Here is a 16,215-nt window from a genome sequence, read left to right as displayed (position 1 = left end):
ACCGGTCAGCATAGGCAAACTTCCTCCTGTACTTCACCGGTATTCACAGAAACAGAGACTCCGACCGGGACTGTGGTAAAAGTAGGTCTATAAGATCTCTAGAAGCTTGCTTAGCTCGGCTAGGATCCAATGAGCGTCCACCATCTCATATGCAGAAGATTGGGGTAATAGTAAGAAATGTCTCATGTCACCTAGGAAAATATAGGTTAATCTGTAAAGGATATCTTCCTCACCATGTGGATAAGAAAATGGCCGCCATCCGCTCAGCCCCAGAGTAGGCCTCCGGTCCTAACTGGGATCAGCTGTATCAATGCCATATCAGGCCCTTCACCAAATAGTAAGCAGAAGTCTTATTATCTGTTCTCCGATAATTAGGAGGAAGTAGGTTACTGTGAAAAGCTTTTTAAATCAATTTGTAAGCGATAGTAGCTGGAGCTGTAGAAATGTGCGTCCACTCTAATGCGTTGCTGGCTCCGCCCCCCTGTTTTTCCTTTTTTTGATCATGTTCTCTTGATATGTAACTCAGAGGAATGAACAAGTTGAAGAAAGTCCAGATGTTCTGGTATTTATTTGAAGCAACATGACATTTTTCTTCTGCAAAACAAGTTTATTTGTCCTTGTCATTCCAAGCACTAGCTTGATATAACTTAAAGAACTAATAAATTCAGAAGACTTGCATAACCAACAACTGCATAATAAAAAGACAATGTAAAACACTTAGCATGAGTTTCAAATGAGTAGAAGACTTTTTCTAACAAATTTCAAAGTTATATTTATATATATTCACATATATACTGTGAATTCTTGGAACATGCTCAGTTTGTGACTGTTTTAAAAGTGCTCGCCCGAACAGGGACTTGAACCCTGGACCCTCAGATTAAAAGTCTGATGCTCTACCGACTGAGCTATCCGGGCTTCGAAAGTTCCTGTAAGGTTTATGGGAATTGCAAATAGCTGCTGTGTGTTAATTTTCCTTGTTTCATTCATTTTTTTTTCTTTTAGTTGAATTTGGAATTTATACTATTTCTCCAATATGTAAGGGAAACCACAGCTAATTTAGGCTTAAATTCCCCAGTTGAAGAAGAAATATTCTTTATGTCCTTCTGTTTTTCCTTTTTTTGATCATGTTCTCTTGATATGTAACTCAGAGGAATGAACAAGTTGAAGAAAGTCCAGATGTTCTGGTATTTATTTGAAGCAACATGACATTTTTCTTCTGCAAAACAAGTTTATTTTTCCTTGTCATTCCAAGCACTAGCTTGATATAACTTAAAGAACTAATAAATTCAGAAGACTTGCATAACCAACAACTGCATAATAAAAAGACAATGTAAAACACTTAGCATGAGTTTCAAATGAGTAGAAGACTTTTTCTAACAAATTTCAAAGTTATATTTATATATATTCACATATATACTGTGAATTCTTGGAACATGCTCAGTTTGTGACTGTTTTAAAAGTGCTCGCCCGAACAGGGACTTGAACCCTCAGATTAAAAGTCTGATGCTCTACCGACTGAGCTATCCGGGCTTCGAAAGTTCCTGTAAGGATATAGTTGTGTGAGCTTTATAAAGACGGATGGTTTATGGGAATTGCAAATAGCTGCTGTGTGTTAATTTTCCTTGTTTCATTCATTTTTTTTTCTTTTAGTTGAATTTGGAATTTATACTATTTCTCCAATATGTAAGGGAAACCACAGCTAATTTAGGCTTAAATTCCCCAGTTGAAGAAGAAATATTCTTTATGTCCTTCTGTTTTTCCTTTTTTTGATCATGTTCTCTTGATATGTAACTCAGAGGAATGAACAAGTTGAAGAAAGTCCAGATGTTCTGGTATTTATTTGAAGCAACATGACATTTTTCTTCTGCAAAACAAGTTTATTTGTCCTTGTCATTCCAAGCACTAGCTTGATATAACTTAAAGAACTAATAAATTCAGAAGACTTGCATAACCAACAACTGCATAATAAAAAGACAATGTAAAACACTTAGCATGAGTTTCAAATGAGTAGAAGACTTTTTCTAACACATTTCAAAGTTATATTTATATATATTCACATATATACTGTGAATTCTTGGAACATGCTCAGTTTGTGACTGTTTTAAAAGTGCTCGCCCGAACAGGGACTTGAACCCTGGACCCTCAGATTAAAAGTCTGATGCTCTACCGACTGAGCTATCCGGGCTTCGAAAGTTCCTGTAAGGATATAGTTGTGTGAGCTTTATAAAGACGGATGGTTTATGGGAATTGCAAATAGCTGCTGTGTGTTAATTTTCCTTGTTTCATTCATTTTTTTTTCTTTTAGTTGAATTTGGAATTTATACTATTTCTCCAATATGTAAGGGAAACCACAGCTAATTTAGGCTTAAATTCCCCAGTTGAAGAAGAAATATTCTTTATGTCCTTCTGTTTTTCCTTTTTTTGATCATGTTCTCTTGATATGTAACTCAGAGGAATGAACAAGTTGAAGAAAGTCCAGATGTTCTGGTATTTATTTGAAGCAACATGACATTTTTCTTCTGCAAAACAAGTTTATTTGTCCTTGTCATTCCAAGCACTAGCTTGATATAACTTAAAGAACTAATAAATTCAGAAGACTTGCATAACCAACAACTGCATAATAAAAAGACAATGTAAAACACTTAGCATGAGTTTCAAATGAGTAGAAGACTTTTTCTAACACATTTCAAAGTTATATTTATATATATTCACATATATACTGTGAATTCTTGGAACAAGCTCAGTTTGTGACTGTTTTAAAAGTGCTCGCCCGAACAGGGACTTGAACCCTCAGATTAAAAGTCTGATGCTCTACCGACTGAGCTATCCGGGCTTCGAAAGTTCCTGTAAGGATATAGTTGTGTGAGCTTTATAAAGACGGATGGTTTATGGGAATTGCAAATAGCTGCTGTGTGTTAATTTTCCTTGTTTCATTCATTTTTTTTTCTTTTAGTTGAATTTGGAATTTATACTATTTCTCCAATATGTAAGGGAAACCACAGCTAATTTAGGCTTAAATTCCCCAGTTGAAGAAGAAATATTCTTTATGTCCTTCTGTTTTTCCTTTTTTTGATCATGTTCTCTTGATATGTAACTCAGAGGAATGAACAAGTTGAAGAAAGTCCAGATGTTCTGGTATTTATTTGAAGCAACATGACATTTTTCTTCTGCAAAACAAGTTTATTTGTCCTTGTCATTCCAAGCACTAGCTTGATATAACTTAAAGAACTAATAAATTCAGAAGACTTGCATAACCAACAACTGCATAATAAAAAGACAATGTAAAACACTTAGCATGAGTTTCAAATGAGTAGAAGACTTTTTCTAACACATTTCAAAGTTATATTTATATATATTCACATATATACTGTGAATTCTTGGAACATGCTCAGTTTGTGACTGTTTTAAAAGTGCTCGCCCGAACAGGGACTTGAACCCTCAGATTAAAAGTCTGATGCTCTACCGACTGAGCTATCCGGGCTTCGAAAGTTCCTGTAAGGATATAGTTGTGTGAGCTTTATAAAGACGGATGGTTTATGGGAATTGCAAATAGCTGCTGTGTGTTAATTTTCCTTGTTTCATTCATTTTTTTTTCTTTTAGTTGAATTTGGAATTTATACTATTTCTCCAATATGTAAGGGAAACCACAGCTAATTTAGGCTTAAATTCCCCAGTTGAAGAAGAAATATTCTTTATGTCCTTCTGTTTTTCCTTTTTTTGATCATGTTCTCTTGATATGTAACTCAGAGGAATGAACAAGTTGAAGAAAGTCCAGATGTTCTGGTATTTATTTGAAGCAACATGACATTTTTCTTCTGCAAAACAAGTTTATTTTTCCTTGTCATTCCAAGCACTAGCTTGATATAACTTAAAGAACTAATAAATTCAGAAGACTTGCATAACCAACAACTGCATAATGAAAAGACAATGTAAAACACTTAGCATGAGTTTCAAATGAGTAGAAGACTTTTTCTAACAAATTTCAAAGTTATATTTATATATATTCACATATATACTGTGAATTCTTGGAACAAGCTCAGTTTGTGACTGTTTTAAAAGTGCTCGCCCGAACAGGGACTTGAACCCTCAGATTAAAAGTCTGATGCTCTACCGACTGAGCTATCCGGGCTTCGAAAGTTCCTGTAAGGATATAGTTGTGTGAGCTTTATAAAGACGGATGGTTTATGGGAATTGCAAATAGCTGCTGTGTGTTAATTTTCCTTGTTTCATTCATTTTTTTTTCTTTTAGTTGAATTTGGAATTTATACTATTTCTCCAATATGTAAGGGAAACCACAGCTAATTTAGGCTTAAATTCCCCAGTTGAAGAAGAAATATTCTTTATGTCCTTCTGTTTTTCCTTTTTTTGATCATGTTCTCTTGATATGTAACTCAGAGGAATGAACAAGTTGAAGAAAGTCCAGATGTTCTGGTATTTATTTGAAGCAACATGACATTTTTCTTCTGCAAAACAAGTTTATTTGTCCTTGTCATTCCAAGCACTAGCTTGATATAACTTAAAGAACTAATAAATTCAGAAGACTTGCATAACCAACAACTGCATAATAAAAAGACAATGTAAAACACTTAGCATGAGTTTCAAATGAGTAGAAGACTTTTTCTAACAAATTTCAAAGTTATATTTATATATATTCACATATATACTGTGAATTCTTGGAACATGCTCAGTTTGTGACTGTTTTAAAAGTGCTCGCCCGAACAGGGACTTGAACCCTGGACCCTCAGATTAAAAGTCTGATGCTCTACCGACTGAGCTATCCGGGCTTCGAAAGTTCCTGTAAGGATATAGTTGTGTGAGCTTTATAAAGACGGATGGTTTATGGGAATTGCAAATAGCTGCTGTGTGTTAATTTTCCTTGTTTCATTCATTTTTTTTTCTTTTAGTTGAATTTGGAATTTGTACAATTTCTCCAATATGTAAGGAAAACCACAGCTAATTTAGGCTTAAATTCCCCAGTTCAAGAAGAGTTTCAAATGAGTAGAAGACTTTTTCTAACAAATTTCAAAGTTATATTTATATATGTACTGTGAATTCTTGGAACATGCTCAGTTTGTGACTGTTTTAAAAGTGCTCGCCCGAACAGGGACTTGAACCCTGGACCCTCAGATTAAAAGTCTGATGCTCTACCGACTGAGCTATCCGGGCTTCGAAAGTTCCTGTAAGGATATAGTTGTGTGAGCTTTATAAAGACGGATGGTTTATGGGAATTGCAAATAGCTGCTGTGTGTTAATTTTCCTTGTTTCATTCATTTTTTTTTCTTTTAGTTGAATTTGGAATTTATACTATTTCTCCAATATGTAAGGGAAACCACAGCTAATTTAGGCTTAAATTCCCCAGTTGAAGAAGAAATATTCTTTATGTCCTTCTGTTTTTCCTTTTTTTGATCATGTTCTCTTGATATGTAACTCAGAGGAATGAACAAGTTGAAGAAAGTCCAGATGTTCTGGTATTTATTTGAAGCAACATGACATTTTTCTTCTGCAAAACAAGTTTATTTGTCCTTGTCATTCCAAGCACTAGCTTGATATAACTTAAAGAACTAATAAATTCAGAAGACTTGCATAACCAACAACTGCATAATAAAAAGACAATGTAAAACACTTAGCATGAGTTTCAAATGAGTAGAAGACTTTTTCTAACACATTTCAAAGTTATATTTATATATATTCACATATATACTGTGAATTCTTGGAACATGCTCAGTTTGTGACTGTTTTAAAAGTGCTCGCCCGAACAGGGACTTGAACCCTGGACCCTCAGATTAAAAGTCTGATGCTCTACCGACTGAGCTATCCGGGCTTCGAAAGTTCCTGTAAGGATATAGTTGTGTGAGCTTTATAAAGACGGATGGTTTATGGGAATTGCAAATAGCTGCTGTGTGTTAATTTTCCTTGTTTCATTCATTTTTTTTTCTTTTAGTTGAATTTGGAATTTATACTATTTCTCCAATATGTAAGGAAAACCACAGCTAATTTAGGCTTAAATTCCCCAGTTCAAGAAGAGTTTCAAATGAGTAGAAGACTTTTTCTAACAAATTTCAAAGTTATATTTATATATGTACTGTGAATTCTTGGAACATGCTCAGTTTGTGACTGTTTTAAAAGTGCTCGCCCGAACAGGGACTTGAACCCTGGACCCTCAGATTAAAAGTCTGATGCTCTACCGACTGAGCTATCCGGGCTTCGAAAGTTCCTGTAAGGATATAGTTGTGTGAGCTTTATAAAGATGGATGGTTTATGGGAATTGCAAATAGCTGCTGTGTGTTAATTTTCCTTGTTTCATTCATTTTTTTTCTTTTAGTTGAATTTGGAATTTATACTATTTCTCCAATATGTAAGGAAAACCACAGCTAATTTAGGCTTAAATTCCCCAGTTCAAGAAGAGTTTCAAATGAGTAGAAGACTTTTTCTAACAAATTTCAAAGTTATATTTATATATGTACTGTGAATTCTTGGAACATGCTCAGTTTGTGACTGTTTTAAAAGTGCTCGCCCGAACAGGGACTTGAACCCTGGACCCTCAGATTAAAAGTCTGATGCTCTACCGACTGAGCTATCCGGGCTTCGAAAGTTCCTGTAAGGATATAGTTGTGTGAGCTTTATAAAGACGGATGGTTTATGGGAATTGCAAATAGCTGCTGTGTGTTAATTTTCCTTGTTTCATTCATTTTTTTTCTTTTAGTTGAATTTGGAATTTATACTATTTCTCCAATATGTAAGGAAAACCACAGCTAATTTAGGCTTAAATTCCCCAGTTCAAGAAGAGTTTCAAATGAGTAGAAGACTTTTTCTAACAAATTTCAAAGTTATATTTATATATGTACTGTGAATTCTTGGAACATGCTCAGTTTGTGACTGTTTTAAAAGTGCTCGCCCGAACAGGGACTTGAACCCTGGACCCTCAGATTAAAAGTCTGATGCTCTACCGACTGAGCTATCCAGGCTTCGAAAGTTCCTGTAAGGATATAGTTGTGTGAGCTTTATAAAGACGGATGGTTTATGGGAATTGCAAATAGCTGCTGTGTGTTAATTTTCCTTGTTTCATTCATTTTTTTTCTTTTAGTTGAATTTGGAATTTATACTATTTCTCCAATATGTAAGGGAAACCACAGCTAATTTAGGCTTAAATTCCCTAGTTCAAGAAGAAATATTCTTTATGTCCTTCTGTTTTTCCTTTTTTTGATCATGTTCTCTTGATATGTAACTCAGAGGAATGAACAAGTTGAAGAAAGTCCAGATGTTCTGGTATTTATTTGAAGCAACATGACATTTTTCTTCTGCAAAACAAGTTTATTTTTCCTTGTCATTCCAAGCACTAGCTTGATATAACTTAAAGAACTAATAAATTCAGAAGACTTGCATAACCAACAACTGCATAATAAAAAGACAATGTAAAACACTTAGCATGAGTTTCAAATGAGTAGAAGACTTTTTCTAACAAATTTCAAAGTTATATTTATATATATTCACATATATACTGTGAATTCTTGGAACAAGCTCAGTTTGTGACTGTTTTAAAAGTGCTCGCCCGAACAGGGACTTGAACCCTCAGATTAAAAGTCTGATGCTCTACCGACTGAGCTATCCGGGCTTCGAAAGTTCCTGTAAGGATATAGTTGTGTGAGCTTTATAAAGACGGATGGTTTATGGGAATTGCAAATAGCTGCTGTGTGTTAATTTTCCTTGTTTCATTCATTTTTTTTTCTTTTAGTTGAATTTGGAATTTATACTATTTCTCCAATATGTAAGGGAAACCACAGCTAATTTAGGCTTAAATTCCCCAGTTGAAGAAGAAATATTCTTTATGTCCTTCTGTTTTTCCTTTTTTTGATCATGTTCTCTTGATATGTAACTCAGAGGAATGAACAAGTTGAAGAAAGTCCAGATGTTCTGGTATTTATTTGAAGCAACATGACATTTTTCTTCTGCAAAACAAGTTTATTTGTCCTTGTCATTCCAAGCACTAGCTTGATATAACTTAAAGAACTAATAAATTCAGAAGACTTGCATAACCAACAACTGCATAATAAAAAGACAATGTAAAACACTTAGCATGAGTTTCAAATGAGTAGAAGACTTTTTCTAACACATTTCAAAGTTATATTTATATATATTCACATATATACTGTGAATTCTTGGAACATGCTCAGTTTGTGACTGTTTTAAAAGTGCTCGCCCGAACAGGGACTTGAACCCTGGACCCTCAGATTAAAAGTCTGATGCTCTACCGACTGAGCTATCCGGGCTTCGAAAGTTCCTGTAAGGATATAGTTGTGTGAGCTTTATAAAGATGGATGGCTTATGGGAATTGCAAATAGCTGCTGTGTGTTAATTTTCCTTGTTTCATTCATTTTTTTTCTTTTAGTTGAATTTGGAATTTATACTATTTCTCCAATATGTAAGGAAAACCACAGCTAATTTAGGCTTAAATTCCCCAGTTCAAGAAGAGTTTCAAATGAGTAGAAGACTTTTTCTAACAAATTTCAAAGTTATATTTATATATGTACTGTGAATTCTTGGAACATGCTCAGTTTGTGACTGTTTTAAAAGTGCTCGCCCGAACAGGGACTTGAACCCTGGACCCTCAGATTAAAAGTCTGATGCTCTACCGACTGAGCTATCCGGGCTTCGAAAGTTCCTGTAAGGATATAGTTGTGTGAGCTTTATAAAGACGGATGGTTTATGGGAATTGCAAATAGCTGCTGTGTGTTAATTTTCCTTGTTTCATTCATTTTTTTTTCTTTTAGTTGAATTTGGAATTTATACTATTTCTCCAATATGTAAGGAAAACCACAGCTAATTTAGGCTTAAATTCCCCAGTTCAAGAAGAGTTTCAAATGAGTAGAAGACTTTTTCTAACAAATTTCAAAGTTATATTTATATATGTACTGTGAATTCTTGGAACATGCTCAGTTTGTGACTGTTTTAAAAGTGCTCGCCCGAACAGGGACTTGAACCCTGGACCCTCAGATTAAAAGTCTGATGCTCTACCGACTGAGCTATCCGGGCTTCGAAAGTTCCTGTAAGGATATAGTTGTGTGAGCTTTATAAAGACGGATGGTTTATGGGAATTGCAAATAGCTGCTGTGTGTTAATTTTCCTTGTTTCATTCATTTTTTTTTCTTTTAGTTGAATTTGGAATTTATACTATTTCTCCAATATGTAAGGGAAACCACAGCTAATTTAGGCTTAAATTCCCCAGTTGAAGAAGAAATATTCTTTATGTCCTTCTGTTTTTCCTTTTTTTGATCATGTTCTCTTGATATGTAACTCAGAGGAATGAACAAGTTGAAGAAAGTCCAGATGTTCTGGTATTTATTTGAAGCAACATGACATTTTTCTTCTGCAAAACAAGTTTATTTGTCCTTGTCATTCCAAGCACTAGCTTGATATAACTTAAAGAACTAATAAATTCAGAAGACTTGCATAACCAACAACTGCATAATAAAAAGACAATGTAAAACACTTAGCATGAGTTTCAAATGAGTAGAAGACTTTTTCTAACAAATTTCAAAGTTATATTTATATATATTCACATATATACTGTGAATTCTTGGAACAAGCTCAGTTTGTGACTGTTTTAAAAGTGCTCGCCCGAACAGGGACTTGAACCCTCAGATTAAAAGTCTGATGCTCTACCGACTGAGCTATCCGGGCTTCGAAAGTTCCTGTAAGGATATAGTTGTGTGAGCTTTATAAAGACGGATGGTTTATGGGAATTGCAAATAGCTGCTGTGTGTTAATTTTCCTTGTTTCATTCATTTTTTTTTCTTTTAGTTGAATTTGGAATTTATACTATTTCTCCAATATGTAAGGGAAACCACAGCTAATTTAGGCTTAAATTCCCCAGTTGAAGAAGAAATATTCTTTATGTCCTTCTGTTTTTCCTTTTTTTGATCATGTTCTCTTGATATGTAACTCAGAGGAATGAACAAGTTGAAGAAAGTCCAGATGTTCTGGTATTTATTTGAAGCAACATGACATTTTTCTTCTGCAAAACAAGTTTATTTGTCCTTGTCATTCCAAGCACTAGCTTGATATAACTTAAAGAACTAATAAATTCAGAAGACTTGCATAACCAACAACTGCATAATAAAAAGACAATGTAAAACACTTAGCATGAGTTTCAAATGAGTAGAAGACTTTTTCTAACAAATTTCAAAGTTATATTTATATATATTCACATATATACTGTGAATTCTTGGAACATGCTCAGTTTGTGACTGTTTTAAAAGTGCTCGCCCGAACAGGGACTTGAACCCTGGACCCTCAGATTAAAAGTCTGATGCTCTACCGACTGAGCTATCCGGGCTTCGAAAGTTCCTGTAAGGATATAGTTGTGTGAGCTTTATAAAGACGGATGGTTTATGGGAATTGCAAATAGCTGCTGTGTGTTAATTTTCCTTGTTTCATTCATTTTTTTTCTTTTAGTTGAATTTGGAATTTGTACAATTTCTCCAATATGTAAGGAAAACCACAGCTAATTTAGGCTTAAATTCCCCAGTTCAAGAAGAGTTTCAAATGAGTAGAAGACTTTTTCTAACAAATTTCAAAGTTATATTTATATATGTACTGTGAATTCTTGGAACATGCTCAGTTTGTGACTGTTTTAAAAGTGCTCGCCCGAACAGGGACTTGAACCCTGGACCCTCAGATTAAAAGTCTGATGCTCTACCGACCTTGTTTCATTCATTTTTTTTTTCTTTTAGTTGAATTTGGAATTTATACTATTTCTCCAATATGTAAGGGAAACCACAGCTAATTTAGGCTTAAATTCCCCAGTTGAAGAAGAAATATTCTTTATGTCCTTCTGTTTTTCCTTTTTTTGATCATGTTCTCTTGATAAGTAACTCAGAGGAATGAACAAGTTGAAGAAAGTCCAGATGTTCTGGTATTTATTTGAAGCAACATGACATTTTTCTTCTGCAAAACAAGTTTATTTGTCCTTGTCATTCCAAGCACTAGCTTGATATAACTTAAAGAACTAATAAATTCAGAAGACTTGCATAACCAACAACTGCATAATAAAAAGACAATGTAAAACACTTAGCATGAGTTTCAAATGAGTAGAAGACTTTTTCTAACAAATTTCAAAGTTATATTTATATATATTCACATATATACTGTGAATTCTTGGAACAAGCTCAGTTTGTGACTGTTTTAAAAGTGCTCGCCCAAACAGGGACTTGAACCCTCAGATTAAAAGTCTGATGCTCTACCGACTGAGCTATCCGGGCTTCGAAAGTTCCTGTAAGGATATAGTTGTGTGAGCTTTATAAAGACGGATGGTTTATGGGAATTGCAAATAGCTGCTGTGTGTTAATTTTCCTTGTTTCATTCATTTTTTTTTCTTTTAGTTGAATTTGGAATTTATACTATTTCTCCAATATGTAAGGGAAACCACAGCTAATTTAGGCTTAAATTCCCCAGTTGAAGAAGAAATATTCTTTATGTCCTTCTGTTTTTCCTTTTTTTGATCATGTTCTCTTGATATGTAACTCAGAGGAATGAACAAGTTGAAGAAAGTCCAGATGTTCTGGTATTTATTTGAAGCAACATGACATTTTTCTTCTGCAAAACAAGTTTATTTGTCCTTGTCATTCCAAGCACTAGCTTGATATAACTTAAAGAACTAATAAATTCAGAAGACTTGCATAACCAACAACTGCATAATAAAAAGACAATGTAAAACACTTAGCATGAGTTTCAAATGAGTAGAAGACTTTTTCTAACACATTTCAAAGTTATATTTATATATATTCACATATATACTGTGAATTCTTGGAACATGCTCAGTTTGTGACTGTTTTAAAAGTGCTCGCCCGAACAGGGACTTGAACCCTGGACCCTCAGATTAAAAGTCTGATGCTCTACCGACTGAGCTATCCGGGCTTCGAAAGTTCCTGTAAGGATATAGTTGTGTGAGCTTTATAAAGATGGATGGCTTATGGGAATTGCAAATAGCTGCTGCTGTGTTAATTTTCCTTGTTTCATTAATTTTTTTTTCTTTTAGTTGAATTTGGAATTTGTACAATTTCTCCAATATGTAAGGAAAACCACAGCTAATTTAGGCTTAAATTCCCCAGTTCAAGAAGAGTTTCAAATGAGTAGAAGACTTTTTCTAACAAATTTCAAAGTTATATTTATATATGTACTGTGAATTCTTGGAACATGCTCAGTTTGTGACTGTTTTAAAAGTGCTCGCCCGAACAGGGACTTGAACCCTGGACCCTCAGATTAAAAGTCTGATGCTCTACCGACTGAGCTATCCGGGCTTCGAAAGTTCCTGTAAGGATTTTTTTTCTTTTAGTTGAATTTGGAATTTATACTATTTCTCCAATATGTAAGGGAAACCACAGCTAATTTAGGCTTAAATTCCCCAGTTGAAGAAGAAATATTCTTTATGTCCTTCTGTTTTTCCTTTTTTTGATCATGTTCTCTTGATATGTAACTCAGAGGAATGAACAAGTTGAAGAAAGTCCAGATGTTCTGGTATTTATTTGAAGCAACATGACATTTTTCTTCTGCAAAACAAGTTTATTTGTCCTTGTCATTCCAAGCACTAGCTTGATATAACTTAAAGAACTAATAAATTCAGAAGACTTGCATAACCAACAACTGCATAATAAAAAGACAATGTAAAACACTTAGCATGAGTTTCAAATGAGTAGAAGACTTTTTCTAACACATTTCAAAGTTATATTTATATATATTCACATATATACTGTGAATTCTTGGAACATGCTCAGTTTGTGACTGTTTTAAAAGTGCTCGCCCGAACAGGGACTTGAACCCTGGACCCTCAGATTAAAAGTCTGATGCTCTACCGACTGAGCTATCCGGGCTTCGAAAGTTCCTGTAAGGATATAGTTGTGTGAGCTTTATAAAGACGGATGGCTTATGGGAATTGCAAATAGCTGCTGTGTGTTAATTTTCCTTGTTTCATTCATTTTTTTTTCTTTTAGTTGAATTTGGAATTTGTACAATTTCTCCAATATGTAAGGAAAACCACAGCTAATTTAGGCTTAAATTCCCCAGTTCAAGAAGAGTTTCAAATGAGTAGAAGACTTTTTCTAACAAATTTCAAAGTTATATTTATATATGTACTGTGAATTCTTGGAACATGCTCAGTTTGTGACTGTTTTAAAAGTGCTCGCCCGAACAGGGACTTGAACCCTGGACCCTCAGATTAAAAGTCTGATGCTCTACCGACTGAGCTATCCGGGCTTCGAAAGTTCCTGTAAGGATATAGTTGTGTGAGCTTTATAAAGATGGATGGCTTATGGGAATTGCAAATAGCTGCTGTGTGTTAATTTTCCTTGTTTCATTCATTTTTTTTTCTTTTAGTTGAATTTGGAATTTGTACAATTTCTCCAATATGTAAGGAAAACCACAGCTAATTTAGGCTTAAATTCCCCAGTTCAAGAAGAGTTTCAAATGAGTAGAAGACTTTTTCTAACAAATTTCAAAGTTATATTTATATATGTACTGTGAATTCTTGGAACATGCTCAGTTTGTGACTGTTTTAAAAGTGCTCGCCCGAACAGGGACTTGAACCCTGGACCCTCAGATTAAAAGTCTGATGCTCTACCGACTGTGCTATCCGGGCTTCGAAAGTTCCTGTAAGGATATAGTTGTTTGAGCTGTATAAAGACGGATGGTTTATGGGAATTGCAAATAGCTGCTGTGTGTTAATTTTCCTTGTTTCATTCATTTTTTTTTCTTTTAGTTGAATTTGGAATTTATACTATTTCTCCAATATGTAAGGGAAACCACAGCTAATTTAGGCTTAAATTCCCCAGTTGAAGAAGAAATATTCTTTATGTCCTTCTGTTTTTCCTTTTTTTGATCATGTTCTCTTGATATGTAACTCAGAGGAATGAACAAGTTGAAGAAAGTCCAGATGTTCTGGTATTTATTTGAAGCAACATGACATTTTTCTTCTGCAAAACAAGTTTATTTGTCCTTGTCATTCCAAGCACTAGCTTGATATAACTTAAAGAACTAATAAATTCAGAAGACTTGCATAACCAACAACTGCATAATAAAAAGACAATGTAAAACACTTAGCATGAGTTTCAAATGAGTAGAAGACTTTTTCTAACAAATTTCAAAGTTATATTTATATATATTCACATATATACTGTGAATTCTTGGAACAAGCTCAGTTTGTGACTGTTTTAAAAGTGCTCGCCCGAACAGGGACTTGAACCCTCAGATTAAAAGTCTGATGCTCTACCGACTGAGCTATCCGGGCTTCGAAAGTTCCTGTAAGGATATAGTTGTGTGAGCTTTATAAAGACGGATGGTTTATGGGAATTGCAAATAGCTGCTGTGTGTTAATTTTCCTTGTTTCATTCATTTTTTTTTCTTTTAGTTGAATTTGGAATTTATACTATTTCTCCAATATGTAAGGGAAACCACAGCTAATTTAGGCTTAAATTCCCCAGTTGAAGAAGAAATATTCTTTATGTCCTTCTGTTTTTCCTTTTTTTGATCATGTTCTCTTGATATGTAACTCAGAGGAATGAACAAGTTGAAGAAAGTCCAGATGTTCTGGTATTTATTTGAAGCAACATGACATTTTTCTTCTGCAAAACAAGTTTATTTGTCCTTGTCATTCCAAGCACTAGCTTGATATAACTTAAAGAACTAATAAATTCAGAAGACTTGCATAACCAACAACTGCATAATAAAAAGACAATGTAAAACACTTAGCATGAGTTTCAAATGAGTAGAAGACTTTTTCTAACACATTTCAAAGTTATATTTATATATATTCACATATATACTGTGAATTCTTGGAACATGCTCAGTTTGTGACTGTTTTAAAAGTGCTCGCCCGAACAGGGACTTGAACCCTGGACCCTCAGATTAAAAGTCTGATGCTCTACCGACTGAGCTATCCGGGCTTCGAAAGTTCCTGTAAGGATATAGTTGTGTGAGCTTTATAAAGATGGATGGCTTATGGGAATTGCAAATAGCTGCTGTGTGTTAATTTTCCTTGTTTCATTAATTTTTTTTTCTTTTAGTTGAATTTGGAATTTATACTATTTCTCCAATATGTAAGGGAAACCACAGCTAATTTAGGCTTAAATTCCCCAGTTGAAGAAGAAATATTCTTTATGTCCTTCTGTTTTTCCTTTTTTTGATCATGTTCTCTTGATATGTAACTCAGAGGAATGAACAAGTTGAAGAAAGTCCAGATGTTCTGGTATTTATTTGAAGCAACATGACATTTTTCTTCTGCAAAACAAGTTTATTTGTCCTTGTCATTCCAAGCACTAGCTTGATATAACTTAAAGAACTAATAAATTCAGAAGACTTGCATAACCAACAACTGCATAATAAAAAGACAATGTAAAACACTTAGCATGAGTTTCAAATGAGTAGAAGACTTTTTCTAACACATTTCAAAGTTATATTTATATATATTCACATATATACTGTGAATTCTTGGAACAAGCTCAGTTTGTGACTGTTTTAAAAGTGCTCGCCCAAACAGGGACTTGAACCCTCAGATTAAAAGTCTGATGCTCTACCGACTGAGCTATCCGGGCTTCGAAAGTTCCTGTAAGGATATAGTTGTGTGAGCTTTATAAAGACGGATGGTTTATGGGAATTGCAAATAGCTGCTGTGTGTTAATTTTCCTTGTTTCATTCATTTTTTTTTCTTTTAGTTGAATTTGGAATTTATACTATTTCTCCAATATGTAAGGGAAACCACAGCTAATTTAGGCTTAAATTCCCCAGTTGAAGAAGAAATATTCTTTATGTCCTTCTGTTTTTCCTTTTTTTGATCATGTTCTCTTGATATGTAACTCAGAGGAATGAACAAGTTGAAGAAAGTCCAGATGTTCTGGTATTTATTTGAAGCAACATGACATTTTTCTTCTGCAAAACAAGTTTATTTGTCCTTGTCATTCCAAGCACTAGCTTGATATAACTTAAAGAACTAATAAATTCAGAAGACTTGCATAACCAACAACTGCATAATAAAAAGACAATGTAAAACACTTAGCATGAGTTTCAAATGAGTAGAAGACTTTTTCTAACAAATTTCAAAGTTATATTTATATATATTCACATATATACTGTGAATTCTTGGAACAAGCTCAGTTTGTGACTGTTTTAAAAGTGCTCGCCCAAACAGGGACTTGAACCCTCAGATTAAAAGTCTGATGCTCTACCGAC

The sequence above is a fragment of the Bombina bombina genome, chromosome 4 (genome assembly GCF_027579735.1).
Source record: "Bombina bombina isolate aBomBom1 chromosome 4, aBomBom1.pri, whole genome shotgun sequence".
NCBI lineage: Eukaryota > Metazoa > Chordata > Amphibia > Anura > Bombinatoridae > Bombina > Bombina bombina.
The sequence above is the reverse complement of the archived record's forward strand: the minus strand, read 5'-3'. Positions refer to the sequence as shown.